This window comes from Perca fluviatilis, chromosome 13, assembly GCF_010015445.1.
Source record: "Perca fluviatilis chromosome 13, GENO_Pfluv_1.0, whole genome shotgun sequence".
Lineage (NCBI taxonomy): Eukaryota > Metazoa > Chordata > Actinopteri > Perciformes > Percidae > Perca > Perca fluviatilis.
In genome coordinates, this window is record NC_053124.1 from 24,965,426 (window position 1) to 24,987,960 (window position 22,535).

The following is a 22,535-nucleotide window of genomic DNA, read 5'->3' on the forward strand; positions in this document are numbered from 1 at the left end:
TTACATGATTGAAGACAATTCTGCACAAAAGTTAGTTATTTTTGAGGTCTCGTTGATAACAACTTAGAACAGAAGATAAAGGGATACAGGTAAACATGGGGAAACCTGTATTTTCTTTTTAAAGACCATACCGTGGAAAATTCTCTTCAGAATTAATTTGAGAAATCTAAATTTAGCATGAATCAACATTATAAGGACATCGAATTCACTGGTCTTGACCAAATCCTCCACAGCTATCTCAGAAATCTGAAAGTGACAACAACTGTTTGTTTGTCAACTGTCTGACTCTATCAACAAGCACAAGTATTTTTATATTCTCAATTTAATTAATTTAAAGAAATTAATCACAAAGCACAATGAACATCATAAATCAGAAGAATCTCAATGTCAATGTACAATACCCAATACAATATTTAACTTAGTCTTTCACGAAAAGAGTACAGGTTATTGTATATTCATTTTCATCTTTAGTGCTCACCCTGACTTGAGTGAAGACAGTGCGGTCGATATAGCAGAGATGTCACCTCTGCACACTCAGATCAGTATCTAATGGAGGTGACAAGAAAACACCCAGGCTGATATCTGACAAACTGGCAGGAAAGCCTTCGCCTCTCTGCATCACCCTGCTAACACCTCCTCAGTGCTAACTGCTCGTCTCTGCAAAGCATTTGCTATAATATCTGCACGTATATTACGTACAATATTGGCATGTCATGAAACACAGCAAACCAATGCAAAATAAGTTATTTCTAACATCACACAGGTCTGATGTGGGTCTGTCTGTTTGTTATAGAGATGTTTTATTCTCTAAATGGGTAGAAATCTCCTGTAATTAGCCTGCCTCTCATGTGTTTCCGAATGCTCTAATTTGTGTCAGCTCATTTATCACAACCAGAGGGACCCTATCGGCTCTCATTGTCCCCCTCTGAACACTCATATCCTCAGATGAATGCCTCTTGTAAGGGCACTCAGAGCACTTGTTTGTGTAATGTACACCATGCCCAGCTGGAGCCCATTCTCTGGGCCACAAGTGGGTACTGGGGGGCTTTTCTTTTCTGTGTATGGCATGTGATTATGTGCAAGCAAGCACCTGTTTCCTATGACAAACACAACTCCTTTTCCCCATCTGTTTATGTCAGCGCTTTGGAAGAAAACAGCCTGAAATAAGCCAAAAAAACATTTGGCTGAATTGAAAGAGTCCATAAGTCTTCAATATTTAGTGGCGTGTCATTTCGGTTGGTTTCTACTCAAGCCTGAGATGCATCAGCAGCTCGCCGTTGGTAGAAATTAAAGATTTAGCAGGGCCTCTCGCAAGCTTGAGTTACAGCCCAAAATCCTCCTTTTGAATCTCAGCAGAGAAGTCAAACAATCACTGGCCAAGGGGAGATTTGTGTTGGCATCTGAGCCCTGGTCCCCATGACAACTGCCACCATGGCTGCAGCATTTGTGGTCTCACACCTACTGTATTACATGAGCAGAAAAGGCCTCCAGAGGTCTTTCATTGGTATTATGGTGCATTTCAGCATGGAAATAGCCGGTAATAGTGCGAGTGAAAAATGAGCCGCCTGCCTTTCATCTCCGCCAGGTGTCTGTGGTGTTTGGGTTACATAAGAGCCCCCGCAGATTTGACCCCAGGTTTAACAGAGGGCAGAGCAGCCATACATCTTCCATAAGTGGAGATCACAGGGCTCTGTTGCCTGAAGCAGGGAACCTCTTTGCCATTTCGCTGGATGGACAGAAGCAGGAGGCATTGGTCTGACAACAGCTCCTCTGTTGCAGGCCGGGCGGAGGTGGCCCCTCACTGCTGCCTGTGAAACACTGTCCCTCAAACTCTCGCAAACCAGCTCAGGCAGATTTATGGGACCACCACCCCTCCACCGCCCTAACTCCACAGCCTGCGCTGAGACAGGCGAGGCCCCCCACTCGTCCTCAGTGTCTCCCTCTTTGTGCCCTGTGACCTTGTGCAGCCGTGTGACCCGGCAGCAGCAGAGGAATGCACAAAACACACAAGAGAAGGAGTAGGGTGAAAAAATATGAGTCTGACACACAGTTTGGGTCATGATGGTTTTCTGCCATTTGTACCGTAAACTTTGAGAAGTTATGCCTTTTAAAGGGTAACCCCCCCCCCCCCATAGCATGTCATCATTTTCTCACTTATCTCTGAAACTATCCATGTAGATAGTTTTTTTTTCAGATGTCCGTCACTCAGTGATCAGTCCAGCGCCGCAACATAACGTAGAACAAAACATTACATTTAGTAATTCAGCAACTTCTCTGTTCACGAAAAATGTCTCATCACACCGATAATACACTCCTCAACATGGACAGTTTTCCTTTCTACTGAAGGAAGCTGTTGACAGCTACTTCTGTGGATTATCCAGAGTAACAGGGACAACTCTGCAAAACCACTACGTTCAATGACATTATTTTCACATCAAATGATAAGGTTTTTTTAAGCAATTATGGTATGATTAAGGTTAGGTAAAGGGTCCTGGTTATGACAAAGTAGTATGGGTATGGCATGGTTAAAGTTATGGCAGCTCATTTGTTTAAGGTTAGGGAAAGGTTGTAGTTATGATTAATAAAAGCATGGTACACAAACTGATTTATTTCATGAAAGTCAGAGGTGCCACACAACCATCCACCACCTGGACCTCCACACCTTAATGACACACTACTTCCAGGATTAGCTCTGCACGTCGCCATTGGTCATAAATTGTGAGGTCCTTCAGTGCTGTGAGCATCACAAACCAAATTTTATTCACCTTCATTGTAATTTAGTGGAGGCAGAAGTCTCAAAAAAACATACAGCTTAAATGATCTGCATGGCTAACACCTAAACAAAAACCTTCATTTGGAGCAGGCACATTCTCATCCATGTACCTGAGTGGTTTGTAGTTTCGCAACTGGGACCTGTCTGATCCTCTCTCATACTGTTTACTTTTCCTCCTCTCATGAAGTCGTAGTACTTTACAAAACACATTGCCCTCGGCTTGGAAACTGCACTTACCTCACGTCTTTATTTTGCTTGTCTTGTTCTTTAGAAGAATAGTGATATAGAGGTGCGGCCATGACAGCATGAAAAAAACATAAATCTCTAACACAATATCCTTACGCTGAACTGACTGAACTTTGTGTGTTTCAATGACCCTGTTTACACTTAGTTATAAATTGTGTTTTGGTGATCGGAACACAAGTGGACAGCTGAGACACATGGCCGTTCACACCTCTAGCATGCGTCTCCAGCTGACCACTTGTGTTAAAATTTCGTTACTGCCTTAGTCACTTCAATTACAAGGTCAAAGGGCCCTGCTCAGTTATGATGTCCACACTCTCGTCAGTCACGTTAGCGGTTGTGTTGGTGCAGCTGAAGATATCGCCTATCGTCTCCTTACATAGGGCAACAGTTGGTAAAACTCATCGTAAAATGGGCAAGTTATAGATTGTTGGCGCGCTATCACCAAAACAACAACCACGTCCTGCATTAACAATGTTTTTTCCTTGTCGGGGACGCATCAGGATGCATTAGCATTTACATTACAAAAGGTATCTGATCGAATGTGTCCCAGACCACCTCGGCAAGTGGTTTGAGTGATCGGATCACAACGCGTCTTGGTGGTCGTTTACACTTATATTTAGTGTATCGCCCAAGACACACTTTAAAACCAAGTGTAAACAGGGTCGAAGTCCCCGTAAATCAGCTGAGATCGTATGGTGTCAATATCATCACAGAAGAACAACATGTGTTTTTCGAGGCAAGACTGAGAGTGTGGACAGTGAACTGCAGGTAAAAATAACTTGTTAATTAGTAGTGCATAACGCTGCAACCGGTAGTCTCTCTTTTGGATCAAGTCCAATGACCCTTGGACTTATTTTGGATTGTTTTTGACTGTCCTAAAGGTCCCATTCGGATCAGGTCCCTTTAAAAAAAAATGAAAAGTGAATTTATGTATGCCCAGTTCGTATTGGTTTTCCATGAGTCTACCTCTAGTAACAAGTAGCACTGTCACATGAAAGGAATAATTCAACATTTGGGGAAATATGCTTATTTGCTTCTAGAAGTTAAATGGCGCTGGGAGATGATTAACCTAGCTTAGCATAAAGACTAGAAGCGTGTGGAAACAGCTAGCCTGGCTCTTTCAAAATGCATTCACCTCTAAAGCTTACTGATGAACACATTTTGTCTTGTTTGTTTAATCTGTGTTAGAAGTTAACTAGCTGTCTCCCTGTTTCCCCCTGCTTCCAGTCTTTATGCTAAGCTAGGCTAATCGTTTTCTGGCTCCAGCTCCATACTTGGCTACTGATCTTCTCATCTAACTCTGAGAAAGAAAGTGAATAAGCGTATTTCCCAGAAATGTTTAACTTTTTCCTTTAACAACAACACACTATTGTACATGGCCAGTAACTATAAATCTTTGTGCTGAACTGGATGAAACGATTCGATTCAAATGATCTGATGATTTCCACCTCCAAACCGCTCTCTCTGCCCACATTATGTGCTGTGCTTAATGTCCTCAGTCACTTTGCTCAAACATTACAGTAGATTAATTTCCTTCTGCATCATTAGCTGAATCAAGCACAGATCAGAGGAAACAGTCACAGCACTATGAGCTCTGTAGCCTTTAGCAACCACTCCATGGCTCCAGTTTGACCAACCTCACTAACATGAAGGGTTTCATTAACGTCTGATTGTCACAGTTGTATTTCAATGACCTGAATAGCTCCTTGTGCGCGGCTAAAGGCTTTGCTTTATTTGGCCTTCAGCTTGGCAGTGATATAAGTGATCCACGGTCGCTGAAAAACAAGGCAATAAAAGTCTGAATTGGACTTAGATTGTGCTGCACATGTAAACGCTCACTGTGAACGTGAATTACTCTTAACTGGGCGCCAAGGCCATCTTTTAAAATCCAGAGTTCAACGTTCAGTGTTTTTTCTATCCCTCTCACTTGTTCATTCTCTGTGCATTGCCCGGGCACACCTTCCCCTGTGAGTAATTTGCCTCTGGATTGGTCTTATATTCTGCTGCAGAGCCAACTGTTCATCATCCTGTCACCAGCTACTGCAGGATAATGCTTCAGTGTCAAGAGCAGTTTTAAAATTCAGACAACATACAGATCCCTGCATACAGCAGAGCTTTACTAGTGGAAACAAGAGCTGAAAAATACCTTTTTTTTCTAATTTAAAATGTGAGGATACCGAGGTCATACTGACACAGTATAGGCTCACAGGTCTTGCTCCCAATCATCCACTCCACTGAACAATAAGCCGGTATATGTGTCGCTCAATCCACAGCAGGAGAAGACTAATCAAGTCAGTATATAGTGTGGAAGAAGGTACTTGAGTCCATCTGTGAGGGGCTGTGGGGAGGCATCAGACAGTAAAGGTTGGGAACCACTGTGTAGGATTTAGAGTCTCGAAGGTGATGATGCCTGATAACGTGTTGACACTCTCCTCAGCCTGGTTGGAAGCACAATAAGACCTCCGGTTGGCAAGGTGACAGACTGACGGTATTGACCCCGTCTGTTATGTCTGATTGGAGGGTTATGTGTGTGTGTGTGTGTGTGTGTGTTTTACTGTATGTGGTGTGTTACAGGGATGTGTAAGCACATGCAGCTTTAATCAGGCCACTAATCCCAGGGCGCTTTAAAGCTGCAGCATTGTGGGAGTGAAATGAGACCCTTTAAGCCGAGCATGAGACGATGAGGCAGTTTTTGTGTGTCTTTGTCTGTAAAGTGAGGATGCAAATACCCATTATTTTCATCAGTCAGTTATTTTTACTGAATAATCAATTAAATGTTTAGTCTATAGTTAGGACCCCAGGTTAGAAGGGGAGCAACATAAAACCAGATTGGATTGTTTGAATTAATCTTTTATTGCCAAACACAGAAGCTTAAAACGGTATTAGTTGGTGATCTTTTGGTCATTTTCAGCCTGCTGCTGTAAACAACATTGATGAGAGCAGTGAGAGTGCACTACAACACTGAAATTGCAGGTTGTAAATCCAAAACAACGACCTGAAAGAGACTAAAATTCATCGCAAAGCTGAAGGGAACTGCAGAGTCAGGTGATAATAACAAAATCACCTGCACAGACTACTACATCAAACAGATATGCATGAACCATTTATAAATGAAAGATGATTGGTGTGCGAGGAGTGAAGACGCTTGTAGTTTTTCTGTTTGCTGACTGCGTTGTGAAGAAGCTTCGGTAGGGAATCCGCCGTAGCAGCCGGGCACGACAGACCCCCAAAGGAAAGAGGAGGAAGGAGAGGAAGAAAGAAACGCGAAGGGAGGGGCACAGAATCCAAGAGCGAATGAGAGAATAGGATTAGCTGGGTATTTATAGGAATGTAGAAAGAGGCGTGGCTGAGGTGTGGCCCTGCTCCTGAAATTCTGTTAGGTATGCTTCAACCAATGAACCCAAACAATGAAAGTAAAATAAAAAAACAAACTAAACTATCCAATAATTCAAGTTACAACTATAAATCTACCTTAAAACAGGAGAAACAATATTGAAACAAATGGTAGCCCTTCCCCGCAGAGCCTCTTGACAATAGTATAAGGCAGCAAAACACTACAAAAGAACAAATTAAAACAATAAATTAAGATATAAAATAATTGTAGGGAACAGAAAAATGTCAGAAAACCCAAAGAAAAAAATATGAAACATTGCCATCACATCACAATTACTATATGGAGACTTACAGTCTTCCACACTAAATAATTTAAATACATAGTTTTAAAACTCTGATTGATATAATCAGGGCTTAATTTGAGCCAGAACATGTTCCGGCACCTCCGACGTTGGATCCATAACCTTTTTTTATTGGATCCGGTACCTCCTGTGTCACTATGAAAAATGAATCGCCTAAATGAAAAATTTAAATTACTGTTTGTGTAGTGTTCAATGTTATCTGTCTTGTTAGTCTTTACTTCCCATTGAAGTTCCACACAAATCTTGTGTTTGCATTTTCGATGCGTTTTGAGGTGAATTTTCAGGGTAAGACAGAGGGGGGAGAGGGACGGAGGGAGGGAGAGGAGGCACTTCAAGTGACACATGCGCTTGTGCTGGTTGAGATTGCTGTTAGCCTCGTTTCACTTCAGGGGAAAAATGTCGAAAAGACAACAAAGTTGTTTTTTTTAGTCAGAGAAGCTACGTAGGCAGTGTAATTTTTTTTTTTTTTTTTCGTTACCTCCAACCCCGTTTTGAGTTGCCGATCCGCGGCTCCGGGACCTCCTACTTTCCAATTAAGCACTGGATATAATGAAATGTTATTTGCGTTATATGTGTTTTGTCACAATAACAGATCATTTTCATTTCATTCCAGTGGTATTTATTTAAAAAAAAGTTTTTACTTCACAATGACAAACGGAGAGCCAGTGATTTTATTGGCATTGGTCTGAATAAGCAGACTATTTTGTGTGTACTCATTCAGTAATGACTCATTTCATCATGTCTTGTTTTGTCTGACCAACACAAAAAAAAAAGAAAATCACAATTTTAAATAACACAAAACCAGCAAAATATCACATTTGAGAAGTTGGAACAAGATAATGTTTGACATCTTTGCTTTAAATTACCTAGAACAATTAATCATTGTCAAAATTGGTGATTAATTATATGTTGATGGAGCATTTGCACCGATTCAAAGTGATGTTTCAGACTCTTTTCATAACTGATAAACCATGGGATAAACCCTCCATGACATATATCAACGCATATTCTTTGTTTATAATCTCATGTGCAGACAAGTCAGTCCAAACTGATCATATTTCAGCTTTTCTTCTCCTCTATCTTCAAAATCCTGCGCTTTTATTTTCCCTTTATTCAAATGTGTGCCAAAGATTTATCGGCCTGTGTGATGGATCCAGCACATTTGGACAGCTACTTTCTGGAGTGAGCTGTCTGGGGGCTTTGAAACAAAGCATGGAGAGAAAAACATAGTGGTTTTGGCTTTGCTCCGCTGGTTATTTATGGAGAGGATCCATCCATCCTTTGTGTGCTCTGCGGGCAGGGGCGATGCGGGTGGGAATGTTGGGAAGTGAAGGATCTAAACGAGGCAACAAAACCCCCCTCATATTGCCTCCGGCTTTTTTGAAATACATTGCTGCAGAGTTCCCTTACGTTTAAATATGCACAAAAACAAACACCATGCATTTTTAAGAAGGATTCCTGACCTTTAACTCTACCTCCGGTACTGTTACTTACCTTTTTGTTGCCAGTAAAAGGGCTCTCTGCCAACTGACCTACTTTGAGCTTCTTCTGACTGCACTGTACACATTAACCTTTTCTCCCTACTGCTTTATTTAGCCAGCACTCATGTTCCTTCTCTGTTTTCATACCTGCATGTAAATGTTTTCTTAACTTAATCCTACCAAAACAAAAATGCACAATCAAACCAGAAGAGGTTGAGCAAATATGTGAATACGCAGGAAGGAAAGTCAGTGATACAATGCAAGCCATCCGTGCTGGGGTCTTTGTGTGAGTGTGTGCCTCTGGTATGGCTGGCGGTGCATTGGAAATGGGGTTCTGGTTTCCTGCATACCCTGCTGACTAAGATGAATGGGTGTAGTGTGGGTAGTTTCTCAATGAACTCATAGCAGGGTGTAGTCTGGGCTGGCGGATTGCTCAACACCAAGTCTGGAGCGCTACAAATCTAATTGAGGCTCTTGAGAACAGGGTCTGACTGCTCTGATTGCTTTCTGGTTGCCGTTGTCAGGAGGCGGAGATCTGCCCAGGATCTGTGGCTGAAAAAGTAAAGTGAGCGCTTGGCTTACATCTGGATTTGGTGTTGGCCCGTGGGTGGAGGAGACATGATGGGACATCTCTGGTATTGACAATGCTGTGTTTGTTTAATGTGAAATGGAAACAAACAGATTACATCAGCAAGCTGTAGGCTTTGAAAGCATGTCTGGCACCACCCTGGTGTGGAGGTCACACCACGACGGCTATCTGTTAAACAACAAAAATGGAAAAAGAAATTTACCTCAAAGCAAAATTGAATGTCTACAGCCATCATTGGCGGAATATAACTACATTTACTCAAGTAGCCTACTGCTACAGTTTTGAGGTACTTGTACTTGAGTTTTTCCATGTTAGCTACTTTATACTTCTACTCCACTACTTCTCAGAAGTTTTCCTTTTTATTCCAATTCAATTAACTCATCTCCACCTCTACCAGCTGCAACATTAAAGTGATGAACACATGAATGCACCAATAATCATAATCCAATAATATAATATCAATCAAAAATGGGCCATTCTGCATAATGAATACTTTTACTTCTACAGTATTTCTAAACTGTGGTATTGCTACTTTTACTTAAGTGAATGATTTTAATACTTTTTCCACCATTGATAAGCCACAATGGTACTTTGAGTTAAATGCTAATGCCAGCATGCTAACATGCTCACAGTTCTGTTTAAATAATATTAGCAGTATATTTAGCAAACAATGTTTATATCTTACTTAGTTTACTTTTACAGCATGCTAAAATGTGCTAATCAGCATAAACCAATAGTTGCCAAGACATTTCACTAAAAACCTTGGTGGCGCTAGTGAAAAAGTCGGTGTAATTTGGATTAATTAGCTGAAGATCATGGACACTGTTTGACTAAATTTCAGGATAATTCGTCAAAAAGTCGTTGAGATATTCGGGTTGACCGACCAACAGACCCACATTATAATTTTTTAATCACACACATGTAGCATGGCTACAAGCGGAAAAAAGACAGTACAGAGTGTAAAAGACAGTACAGAGTGGTCTCTTCATTGTGACTATAATTGCCCCTGTTTATCGTTCCCCCAACCGGCACCATCAGACAACCACCCACCAAGAGCCTGCGTCTCTTTGAGGTGTATGCCTAAAAGGGAGTTTTTCCTCCTGGTTGGCTGATAACCAGACTGAAAAGCCATATTGTTGCACTTCATTCAGCCTGACTTTGTAGCCATTTAAGCTGATTACTTAAAAAAGGTTACTCTGTTTTGTGTTTGAATTCAAAATTGATATATGAATTAATTAATATTCTGCACATCTGTATTAGCCTACCTGTCTCTCCTCTCTGCTGCGCTGCTTGACTGAGTGCTGAGCCAAACGACTGAAATCATATGTTCACAAAACCCACTACAGGAGCTATATTCACCACCATGTGTCCACCTGCAGTTGCTCTTGCAAAACCAATCTGTCTACCGTTAATAAATCAGATGTTACTTTTTAAGCATGCAATGAAGGCCATGGGGGGACCATCATGATGTCATACATCACATGATTACATAACGATGGCCACTGAATTAAATCGCTGATAGACGATTAGATACATAGACGAGAAACTCAGTAAACACACATTGTAATTGGTTTTGTTCGAAAGCTAATAGCCCGACTAACTTGATAATGCTAAATAGTGAAAACAAGGGAATACGAAATAGATATCCTGCATCTGAGTTTTACTGAAGGAAGATATTTCATGCATGTTCTCTTTCTGCCCCTTTCCTGTTATTGTGTAAGTGACCGCCATGAAAACATTCATCTACAAGCCACTAGCACATTAGCTAGCATACAAAACAGATGTTTACAACAAGGCAGTGGTTCTTAGCACACAATAATCAATCTGATGTCCCAAGGAGGAAAACCTCAACGTCTGTGTGGATACAAAACATGTCTTTTCCAGTCTTTTCAAGACAGCGGAGCTTTATATTATGTCAGAAAGTCAATCAGCTGAGGGCCTCATCTACAATCACCTGAAAGTTCTCTGCTTCTCTCGGTCTGACTCACAAACACAGCCAAACTTGTGGTGAGCAGTCTGATCCGGTTTCTGCTCTCGGCCATCCGGAGTGGTTTCGTCTCAATGTCACGTCCCCGCATACAGTCAGAGCAGTCAGAGCCAATCTGAATAAAGGCAGCAACACATACAGTAGTTATACACGGGCCTTCAGACTGAATATATCTAGATTTTTGTAGAGCTGAGCAATGTTTCTGCTCTACTTTTAACTGGAATTTTTTGCTGCATTTTACTTCTTCATATTGATAATTTGACTAAAGCAAAACCAACTGTGTACTGAGGCAAGGTTCTTCAGCTCCCTAAAAGATTCAGCCTTTTTACGATGCATTTTTTTGAGAGTTGTTTTGAAATGTTTTGAGGTAACATAAAAAGTAGTAGAGTTTAGTCCAGTTTATGTGAAAAAATTCAAAATCACCAAATTTGGAGAAACATGTTTCTACTGGACGGTGACAAATGAATGGAATAAAAGGAACAAAGCAAAGGTTTTTGTAATAAGGCCATCAGCAATTTACCGACCACATAAAGGATTAAATCAAACAATCGGCACTGGCCAATCAGAAAGAAAGCAATCAGCAAAAGATGTTTTCATCAGCTCATCAATTGGTTTTTGGAGTGGTTAAAGGGATGTGTCTGGAAAGATATTAAAGCAATATATTTATATTAGTGCATTCACATATTCACCGATGATAGAGCTGAAGCCCATGGAAAACAGTTGTATAAATTAAAAATACATGATTGTCAGCCCAGAAAAGAACAGTTATGTATTTTGTATTGCATGCCCATTATTATCTATTTCTATTACATACTGGTTTCAAGTCATGTCTTTCCTCCATGAAGTTCCAAACTCTCCATTTACAGAACGAATGCCCGTCAGGAACATTTCTAGAAACTTTTACCTCCTCAGATTAATGCTGTGTTCAGATTTCCTAGCAGCAACAGATGCTGAAGAAGAGACAAGGCAGCAGATGAGAAACCCATTTGGTGAAAGAATGTGCAGAAAGACTCTGTGCCTGACTTAACCAGCCATTTGTTTTTGCTATTGAGTTCATCTGGGCGCAGGAACTTTAAGTGATGTTTATATTTGTATTCCTCTGGCTCGCTGGAGTTTTTAATGTCGCTGTAAATCATTTCATATTCCAAAGTCGTGGCCGAAACAACTGGAGCCTGAGTCAGATATGTGATGTGCTGCAATCCTGGGAGATGCTGTTTTGTTGATGAAATACAGCGTGTGGAAATTCAAATCATGTGCCATTTGGTTTGCATGTTTAGCCAAAGCTCATTTCAAGTTAGTTTTTTTGATGAAAAAGCGGAATAACAAGACACAAGGGGAACAGACGGCCAACCTTTTGTCTGAGCCATTCGTCTGGTTTTCACCACTGATGGTGAGGTTATTGCTCTGAACAGCAGTGCAGATTTCCCTATTTAGCTGAAAATATGGATTCCTCATCCACCGCTACCTGGGGCTGAACCAATTCCACCAAAGCTGGTCCCCAAGCGGACATCTGGAATGAAAACAAGGCAGGATACGACTCCGCCAGCCGCTGCAGGGGATCCAGCTCCAATTCTGACCTGATATAACCTGCCTGCATGAAGCCCCCCTGAGGCTCTGCTGCTGCTGAACTGAGCCCGGCATCCCGGCTTTACCCACTTACCAAGACCACATTTCATCTCGTTATACACGAACTGTGAGAAGGCCTCATTACGCTTTAAGCGAGGATGTTTGTGAGCGAGAAGAGTCATGAGGGCCCACTAACGAAACCTATGGAGGACTGATAGATGTTTAGATTTAAAAGAATACAATCTATATTTACTATAAGGGCTTGATATGTATTTGATTGTATGAGACGATATCTAATAAAAAACTCCTTTTAAGTCTGTCAAGACAAACGGCTCCTCCATTTAGTCAATCAGCTGCAAATGCTATAATTGCACATTGTATTCATCAATATGTGAACAAACGCATGAAACAGGTCTTCAGTTTTGAGGTCATTAAATCACAGTGACTTATTACACATAAAGGATTATTCTAGTGATATTGACAACAAATCTCATGAAAAGACCAAAACAATGAATTGATCCTCATAACAAGTATCGTCTCTGTATCTGAAGCCTGATATATCTAATTCCTCTGTGCCATAGCGCTCCATTGTTGTCCAAGAATTACTGTACTAAAGACCCAACATGCTGCTATCAGTACTCACTGAAGCACCAAATGTGTAATAATCTGCAGCTGGAAATAGTGCCCAACAAAAGCACTATTTACTCCCGTTTGTTTGGATGGTTGGTTGGTTGGTCGGTCGACAAATAAATCCCCACTCTTTAGCAGCCACAGGCTGAAATTTGGCGTGTGTGTGTGAACGCGTGGATGCATGCGCGTACATGCTCACAGCTATTGCGAATTCATGCTTGTTTAAAAATGAAAGAGTATACCCATGACCTGTTTACGTCTATTCATTTGTCTTCAGTAGGCACCAGTGGGGACTAGGGCAGTGTGACAGAGAAAGTATTAAAAAGCCATTAACACATTATTGGCAATAAGTAAAATTAGACAGGATATTTACATCTTTATCCTAATCTAATATTATCTACTTTATTACTTAATATTGGCCTTCTGTTTCTCCATATTGTCATTCTACTGCTCCCTCTACATGACTCCCACAGTTTAAATGGTTATTTGTTTTCTTCGTGGGAATCAAGGGTCTAATTGTCATATCTTGTACGGATTGGTAAAAACCCTCTAGACAATTAGAAGTTTTGGGGTATGTAGATAAAATTACTTGACTTGTCTGGTTATCGGCACATGTTTTGAGTTTTTAAAACAAGAGCCAGAATCATCTTACTCAAACTACACATACTTTGGCCAAAAGAACCTGCAAAAAATATTTAACATGTCAAAGCTCATAATGAATTCCTTTTCACATTTCTTTTGCTGTCTTCATCTTGTCTGCAGCATACTGTTAGTTCAGGTGTCAGCTGATTGCGGCTTTGCGGCTTCATTCACGCTTCAAAATCACCGGCTCATTCTTCAGCTGCTTGGCCTCCAGCTGATTTGTAACATCCAAAATATTCAATCACATTTGTTGAAAGAGCAGAGCATTTTCCACCAAATCTAACTGTATAACAATTGGCTATGAAATAGTCAGTTTCTTGACAAGTGTTTCTGACTGAAATCCATTTAGGTTTTGTATGTTATAATGTGTGTAATTTGCTGGAACACACCTTCCTACTGTACATCCATCTCACGAAGCCATTGTTGTTGTTTGGACTAGCTGGCGGACAAGCCCATGTTATGTTTATTTTGTTGGTCTGCTTTTGGAACAATAGACAGTTTATCAGCAGAATTTCCTATTCTCATATTATGCAATTGTGCAGCTGGATGTGTGACCACGTCCTGTTATAACAACACGTCTGGTGAGCCATTCTCTCACTTATCACTGGCATCCTTCGCCTGTTTTCAGCCTGCAGGGGCGTTCACTGTAAATCACTGTCACACTGAGGCTGGATTCATCTGTCATTTGGTTTACAACATTCCCATTATGAAATGACCTGATTTTGTTCAGAGCTATGAATATGATTTAAGCTTGTCGACTGCAGCCCTTTTCTTTGTCTGACCTATAATCCCTGTGGTGTTTTCAGAACAAAACAACACAGCCTTTATTTTAGGTTTTCAGACTTGTTCACATCAGCCTCTTTGGTGCTCCCATCTCCTCTTTCTCCTGGTTTTGGGAGTTGTATTTCATCCTGACAGCTCTGTCGAGGTATGGTACAGTAATACCACCACGCCCTGCAGTTAGGCTCAGCCCTTCCCAACAAAAGACCTCCGTTTAGGGATTATACTGTACAGGATGTAGTTGACTCCAAACAACAGGGTTAGCCTTTCACTCTCCTTGTCTGTTTGCCGTACTACGTCTCCAGTGAATGAACACGGGGGCAACTTGAGCCCTTTTATTACCCTGCTCCTAAGGAACATTTAAGTGGATCTCAAAGAAATTCTGCGGGGGGAGGGGAGGACATTTGCAAGAAACACAAAGTGCAGCTTGGATGCTGTTTGCAGAAATATGAGATACAAATAAAGACATCACACAGCAGCATGACGACAAAGTCAAACAAAAGTTGTCTTCGCTTGTTTTATAATCTAGCGGACGTTCAGGCTGATGACACAGATGAAATACATGGGGAAACCTCTTCTGTTGTCATTATAGCCGGTGTCAGTTAAAAAAAATGTCTGGTTGTGTTTCTCCTTTGCACCGACTCAAGAAAAGAAGGAACAGGTTTGTGAGAGTATGTTTTTCATCTTTATTATGGCTTCCAATAAGTTAAGCCAAGTAGGACGCATTTAAAAAAGACATTTCAACTTGATGAATGCACTTTCGTGCTTAATTTGTTGTTGTTTTTAATCAACTTTGCACAAAACCTGAAGGCTTTTGAGACTAACCTTTAATCAATGTTTTATATTTCCTTTTTTTATATATATACATACACTAGCCAGCTGCTCTTTAAATGGACAGACAAACTAAACTTTTAATCACTTTTTCTGCACGGCTGAAATGTATCAATTGACCAGTCACAAACTGGTCTAACAAGTACATAACAAAATATACTTAAAGTACTAAAGGAAAAATGGTCATTCTTTAGAATGGCCCATTTCAAAATAATATTATATAACATATAACAATATGGCATTTAATTATTGATGCATTAATGTGTCAATCACTTTAATGTTGCAGTTGGTAAAGGTGGAGCTATGACTTTATATACTGCTAGTATCTTAATCTATAATAATATATAATTTATTAGTTGACTTATATTTTGTATTAATGAATCTGCAAAGTAACTAAAGCTGTCAAATAAATGTAGTAAGTAGTAATGTAGTGGAATAGAAGTAAAAAGTAGCTCAAAATGGAAATACAACTACCTCAAAATTGTACTTAAGTGTAGTACTTGGTACTTAGGTACATTCCACCACTGTTTACAGTATATCGATCAGATTCCACTGCTCTTTATGTGCAGCCACTTTTAGCTCAGGTCCAAACTGTAAGAGACCAGGATGATAACACAATAGATATCATATCAGATCCAGAGACAAGCTTCACATGGAGCAGAGAAGTGGGCCAAGGCAGCTGTTTCCTAACCAGACGGCAAAGCCTGCCAGACTGCAGAGTCCCACTGGCACGTCAACCTCAAGCCTTTTCCACTGCTGCTACATTTAGGTTAGAGCTCTGAAGATATGTCTTTGAAACCTATTCTCTACCTTGTTACAGAAATGGGGAAAAAATCTAAGAAATATTGTTCAGAGGTTTAACAGGAGAGAATAGAGTGAGTGCGTGGAGGCCTGCAGGGATTCATACCTGCTCTCCTGCTGCTTTCACATCCGTCTCTGCAGAGGAACAGATGCAGCTTTGTTTTACTGAGCTGTCTCAGCATCAGACACAAAATTTCAAGGTTTGTTCTTCACTTCCCTACTATTTGCACCCATCTACCTTTAGTTTACAGTCCTCCCAATCTGTTGCCATGTATGCCAATACGCTTTTTCTTATGTGAACATACTGTATTTGTTATCCGTTTTTGTGTCAAACCAAGCTTGAAATTAACGTGTTGTTCCAGCAAAACAAAGATTTCCACCACATATTGTGGCAGTTTCTTTGTGTTGGCAGCAGTTGATTGACAGCAAACAGAGTGAAACATAATGAAGTGATACGATAATGCAACTTGGGCACAATGAAACGAGATGATAAAGGGAAAAACAACACAAATCATCATCATGTTTATTGTGATAAATTGACTAGGGAATTGTCTTTCCAGTTGTACAAAAATAACTGTCTGCAACTATTATTCTCGATATCAACTGATCTGTTAATAATCTGGTCTATAAAAAATAATAAAATAGTGAAAAAATACCCATCATAAGTGAGCCCAAGCTGATGTCCTCAAATGTCTTGTTTTGTCTGACCAACTGTACAAACCCAAATTATTAATTTGTTTTAACACATAAGACAAAGAAAAGAAGAATCACAATTTAGAAGCTGGAACCAGGAAATGTTTCACACTTTAGTTGGACTGAAACGAGTAATTGATTATTAAAATAGTTGCCAGTTAATTTTAAGTCAATTTTACCCAACAAAACTTGTGGTTTTGATCTGTTAATAGTTATTTTTGACAACAGGACAAATATAAAATATCACCAAACCTATCCTTGCCAAATATAAATCCAAGTACACAAGACATGTATGCAAGCATATTTCCCACTACATATGTAAAGAAAATACATATTCATTATTTGTCCCAGCACTCTTTGCCCTATTGTATTACTGTTTACAATTTGTATATAGGCACTGTATGTACATAATAGTTATAATGTATGTCAGCTTTGTTGTCCTTGTTTTTAGCTGAATGTCTATTTACACTACTACTACTTACAATGTTAAATGTGCAATAATATAAAACCGAGAAAAGCAGAAAAGCAACAAATTGTTGCTATTTAATTTTCTGTAAATCCTCCTCCCAGGTAAATGAATATCATCACCACTGGAATGCATAGAAAGGCTTTTTTTTTACTCAAACCTAAATAAAAAAATAAAATAAAGATATATAGTGCAGTCTAAATAGTGCAGTCTAAATATATATGTGTGTGTGTGTATATATATATATATATATATATATACACACATACATACATACATACATACATACATACATACACGTAGGCTACGTCTACGAATATCCATTTTAACCTAACTCTAGATGACTCTAAATCATGTTAGAGTTGGATTTATTCTTGCTCATCCCTTCAGCTTGGACATGTGGCCTGTAGACTTCATGTGTATTAGTGAACTCAAAGGGATCACACCATTGTTTATACACTGGGAAATCCCTCCAGCCTTGGGGCTGATGGCTGAGGTCGCTGGCCCGGCTTTCCTGATGCTCAGTCTTTATCCCAGACAACATGAAGAGGACCCTGGGGAGAACGGAGGTCAACAAACACGTTTTCACTGTCAACAAACTGGCTGGGGTGGGGGGGGCTTCATACTGTATCTTCTGGAGGCAACATAGCTGATTTAAAGCTTGACCAAAACAGTTAAGATAAATTGCGTTATATCAGTGCCCTGCTTCTGGATTATAATAATAAATCCCTTAGTCTGTTATGCATTTAAACCCCACTTCAAGGTTACATGTGTACAGAAGAGCTGCTGCCTATCTCCCTCCAACCTGTGGTGTGTCTCTAACCCATGCATGTTATTTAGGAAACATCCCAAAGCTTGTTTCAGTGTAAACTGAACAGCCAGACTGTTTTCTGTCAGGTTACAGAGATCTAGAGCCACAACTGACCTTTTAGATCTTATATAGTCAAAAGATTTGTTTAATTGTCATCACCAAAAGATGGAGATGACCGAAAAGCAGACTTGTTTTTATTAATACTTTAACAGAAATCACATTTAGTGCAGTCTAAAATAATGCAGAAGACAAAAGCAGCTTCTCATTTCTAGCCAGCAACTGTCAGTTTTCAACTGTAGCTAGTTAGCTAGCTAAATAAGCTAACATGGAAAAAAATCGTCTCTGAGGTACGCATGATATAAATGTAAGATAAGACATTACACAACCCTGTTCGCTTAGTTTACCTACTTGTTTATATTTTCAAACAGTAGGTTTTTATTTAATGTTACAAGAGAAAAGTTTTTTTTTAGGGTTGTGTTTAGCTGCTAATGTTAGCCTGATAGCTTCCAGCACTGGGAAATACAACAAATGCTCAATTAATGCTGTAGGTGCTGCAATAGTTCATTAGTTCAGTTTAATCCAGTCCTTCATACAGTTTTTCTCTTGTGTTTCAGGTTTTGGATAAAAAATAGCACCTTTCAAATTCTTTAAATTAGGGCTGATGAAGCTTAGTTTTTGTGAGCAGCCATTTTTTTTATGTTAAATCTGAAAACACATGAAATTACCCTCTAGAACCAAAGGCCACAGTGTTCTTATCCTAGCTATCATCTGCGCTTTAACTAACATGTCTATACTCCTGTTCACACTGTGAGGAATGTGCTTCATTGGCTGGTTGGTTTTACTGCACAACAAAACCAAATAATAAGCCAGTTAGTTTTCGTTTTCGCCCCCTTTTGTCCATATAAGAGAAGCCTATAGAAATCCTGCTATAAGTAGAATTAACAAGCTTGTTTCCCATGTACTCCTCTGCCCTCCCAGCAGCCCCCATCAGCAGGGACAAAAAGCACTTAAAGAGGGAAACCAAGAATCCTTATGTTCATCCAGAATGAGTTCATGCTGGAAACCAGTTTGTACCTTCTGAGGTACAACAATAATCCATGGCATGGCTTTGTGTCTGGTGGTGGGAGTGTGTGGTGTCATTGTTTTTATAGGAAGATGAAATATTGCTGCAGTGGTCCGCCAGTTAGCCTCTGAGTTTTTGATTTGTAAGTTTAAGATTTAAATAAAAACATATTGAACTAATGCTTATTTTCAATTTGTTGTAAAAATCGGATTTTGCTCCGGTTTATTCAATGAGAAGTTACAAAGTAGCCTACAATCTTGTAGCTTTACTTAGGCCTATTGTTTCTGCCGAATAGAAAGAATTAAATCCAGCATTACGTGACAAACTTTTCAACAACATACAATAGATAAAAAGATAAGTTACATAAAGATAGTTTTCTTTTTTATTTCTTTTAGCTAGTGGACAAGTCTGAAGCTCACTAGGATAGTCAGTAGGAATCATCCTCTGGGGACCATGAATGTCATAATGGCACGGCAATCCATCAAATAGTTGATAAGATAATTCAGTCTGGACCAAAGTGGTGGACCGACCAAAAGATCCACAGAGCCATGTGTCTGGATGGGATTCAGGGTGTTTCTGTAATGAGTTAACCAAAAGACTGACTCAACAACAAGGACAGTGTCTATTCAACCTTTCTCTGGAAATACAGTTTGTGATCTGTGACAGTAACTCACAGAGCAGCCGGTCAGGATGAGAGTTGCATTATTCACTTCCAGAAATCCACTTCCTTAACACCGTCTTGTTTCTGGTCTATCCTCTGGTGTTAGAGTTGCTAACACCTGTGAATGTATGCATAAGCACACACACACAAAACCCACATACCCTGTGTGTATGCATCTCCACCGGAAAATAAAACATCCCCATTGTGCTGAAGCATAAGATTCCTGCTTTTTCTCAAGAACCAGATTTTTGGTGCAATGCCAGCGGGGCATTTGGTCGCAGAATGGAGGTTGTTAATCTACTACATGCAATGTCAGCATTTATGTAGTGGGAAATAAAAAGGTTCATTTATTAAAAGCACAGTGCTGAAGATCACTAGCTAAAGCATCCAAATATAAACCAGAAAGTCCCTCATATATCCAGAATAGGTTTGTTAAAATATCCTACTGTTGTTTAACTGAAATGAAACATGGTAAGGCACTTTAGTCCTAAAAGAAAGGTAACCAAAGCGAAGTTTGGTTTGCATGGTGCTATGTTCCTGGATGTAAATCTTCTTAGCACTAAATTATTCTCTTCCAGGCAGTGGTGGAAGAAGTACTCAGATCCTTTACTTAAGTAAAAGTAACAATACTATATTATAAAAAAAAAACTCTGTAAAAGTACTGCATTCGACATTCTACTTGAGTAAAAGTACGTAAGTAATACCTGCAAGATAAGTATCAAAACTAAAAGTACTCACTATGCAAAATGTCCCCTTTCAGAGTGTTAAATTATGGAGTCTTCAAGGTCCCGAAAGATTATACATATAATTCTTTATCTTAAGTACGTGGGGCCTTTAACAAGGCATCATATTTAATAAGTAGATTTTATGTTTTGAATGTAAAATCAAACTATAGATGTTAAATAAATGTAGTGCATTACAATATTTTTCCTCTCAAATGTAGTGGAGTAGAAGTATAAAGTAGCATAAATAGTATGTACTTGAAGTACAAATACCTCAAAATTGTACTTAAAGGGGAACTATCATATCATATAGCATTTTCAGATTCATTCTTGTATTTTGTGTTTGTACTAGGACATGTTTACATGCGTTAATGTTAAAAAAAACTGTTTCTTTCTCATACTGCCCATGGCTGCTGCTCCTGTATTCACCCTCTGTATTAAACGGTCTGCTGGACTATCTCTTTAAGCCCCCCCACCCAGAAAAGCCCAGTCTGCTCTGATTGGCCAGCGTGTTTCCTAGAATCTCCCCTGAGCTCCAGTTTTGTTTCACTAGTAACAACTGGAGCTACTGCAACAAAGTGCATAGCAGGACTTTGTACTGTGAAAAATCACAAATAAAGGCTTCGAAACCAAATTACTACACAAGCGGACATGTCCCAGCAGTAATTTGGGAGAAATTACTAGTATTGGCCTGCCAAGATTACAGCTATCTGGCGTTAGTATGCAGCTACTTAATATTTAACAGTAGGCTAACGTTAGATTGTAATGGAACGAAACAGCACTTTCTACCGTCAATAATCGCAGATGAAGGCTTCTGAACCAAATACTACCCAATTGGACATGTTTCAGCAGTAATGCGACCCGAAATTGGGGCAAATTTAACAATATTGGAAGCCAATGCTGCCAATGATGTTAGTATGTAGCTACTATAGTTAGCAGTGAAAACCTAAAGAGCGTAGCAGCACTTTCTACAGTCCAAATCACAGATTAAAGGGGCACTATGCAGTTTTGGCAATTTCTTCACTTTTTGCTCGCAGGTTTCTCTATAGAGCTGCCCCTACAGCTTCGGAATAGATATTTGGCAACACTGTGTAAAAAGTCAGTCTGCCGTTTCCTTTGTCTCTGTTCCTCCGACAATGCTTTCCTAGCTTTCTGCTTCTTTTTTGCCGGCTCAGCCATGACGATAGTGTGAAAAACTCCATCGCTACCTTGTTCTTATAGCTAGCCGGTTCCTGTATGTGTGCAGCGCTGTGAAGCAATTTGTTAGATCACGAGACCTGATATCACGCGATACTTCCTGATGCTGAGGCCGGCGACCCGCCGGCCGAAATTTGCAAGGGTGTTTTTTCCGATCACAGGCGCTAGGGGGAAGCGAGACGACCACCATTCATCCCCCAAAAAGTCATATAACCATTACATTCACTCCGAAGCTGTTCACTTAAGGTAAATTAATCTGAAAAAACTGCATAGTTCCCCTTTAAGGTTTTTAAACCAAATACTACATAACCGAAAATGTTTCAGGAGTAATGTGACCTGGAATTGGGGAGAATTTAACAACATTGGAAGCCAAGATGACATATTTTACTGCCGTAGTAACTTAAAAAAATAACAAACACTCCAGTCCTGCCTACCTGGAGTTGACCGATCAGTCAAGGCCGGCTAAGTGTTGCGTAACACTCAGCTGAGAGTTGAAAAAACTGTTGACATCGGAGCGTTTAGAACTCAGAACTCACAGGGATTTGTCTTAATTTACGTTTACCTCATTATTTGAAGTTTAACATGAAAATCCAACATTATAACATTGTAGATATAACAGAAAATACGGAAAAACATAATATGTCCACTTTAAGAAAAGAACTTGAGGGAATGCTCTTAATTACTTTCCATCACTGCTTCCAGAAGAATTGACCTATTCTCAAGTGGAAAACACATTTCTGTTGAGGTTTCCTTTAGTTGATGTGAAGCACAGTCCTGTCCAACTGAACTAAAGTTGACGGAGTCGTCCCTGCAGATGGAGGCCAAAGCTGAGTCTATAGAGTGGGCGAAACGCAGCAGTGTGTTGGTGTTGAGACTGTAACGTCTGATGGTAAAAACACCT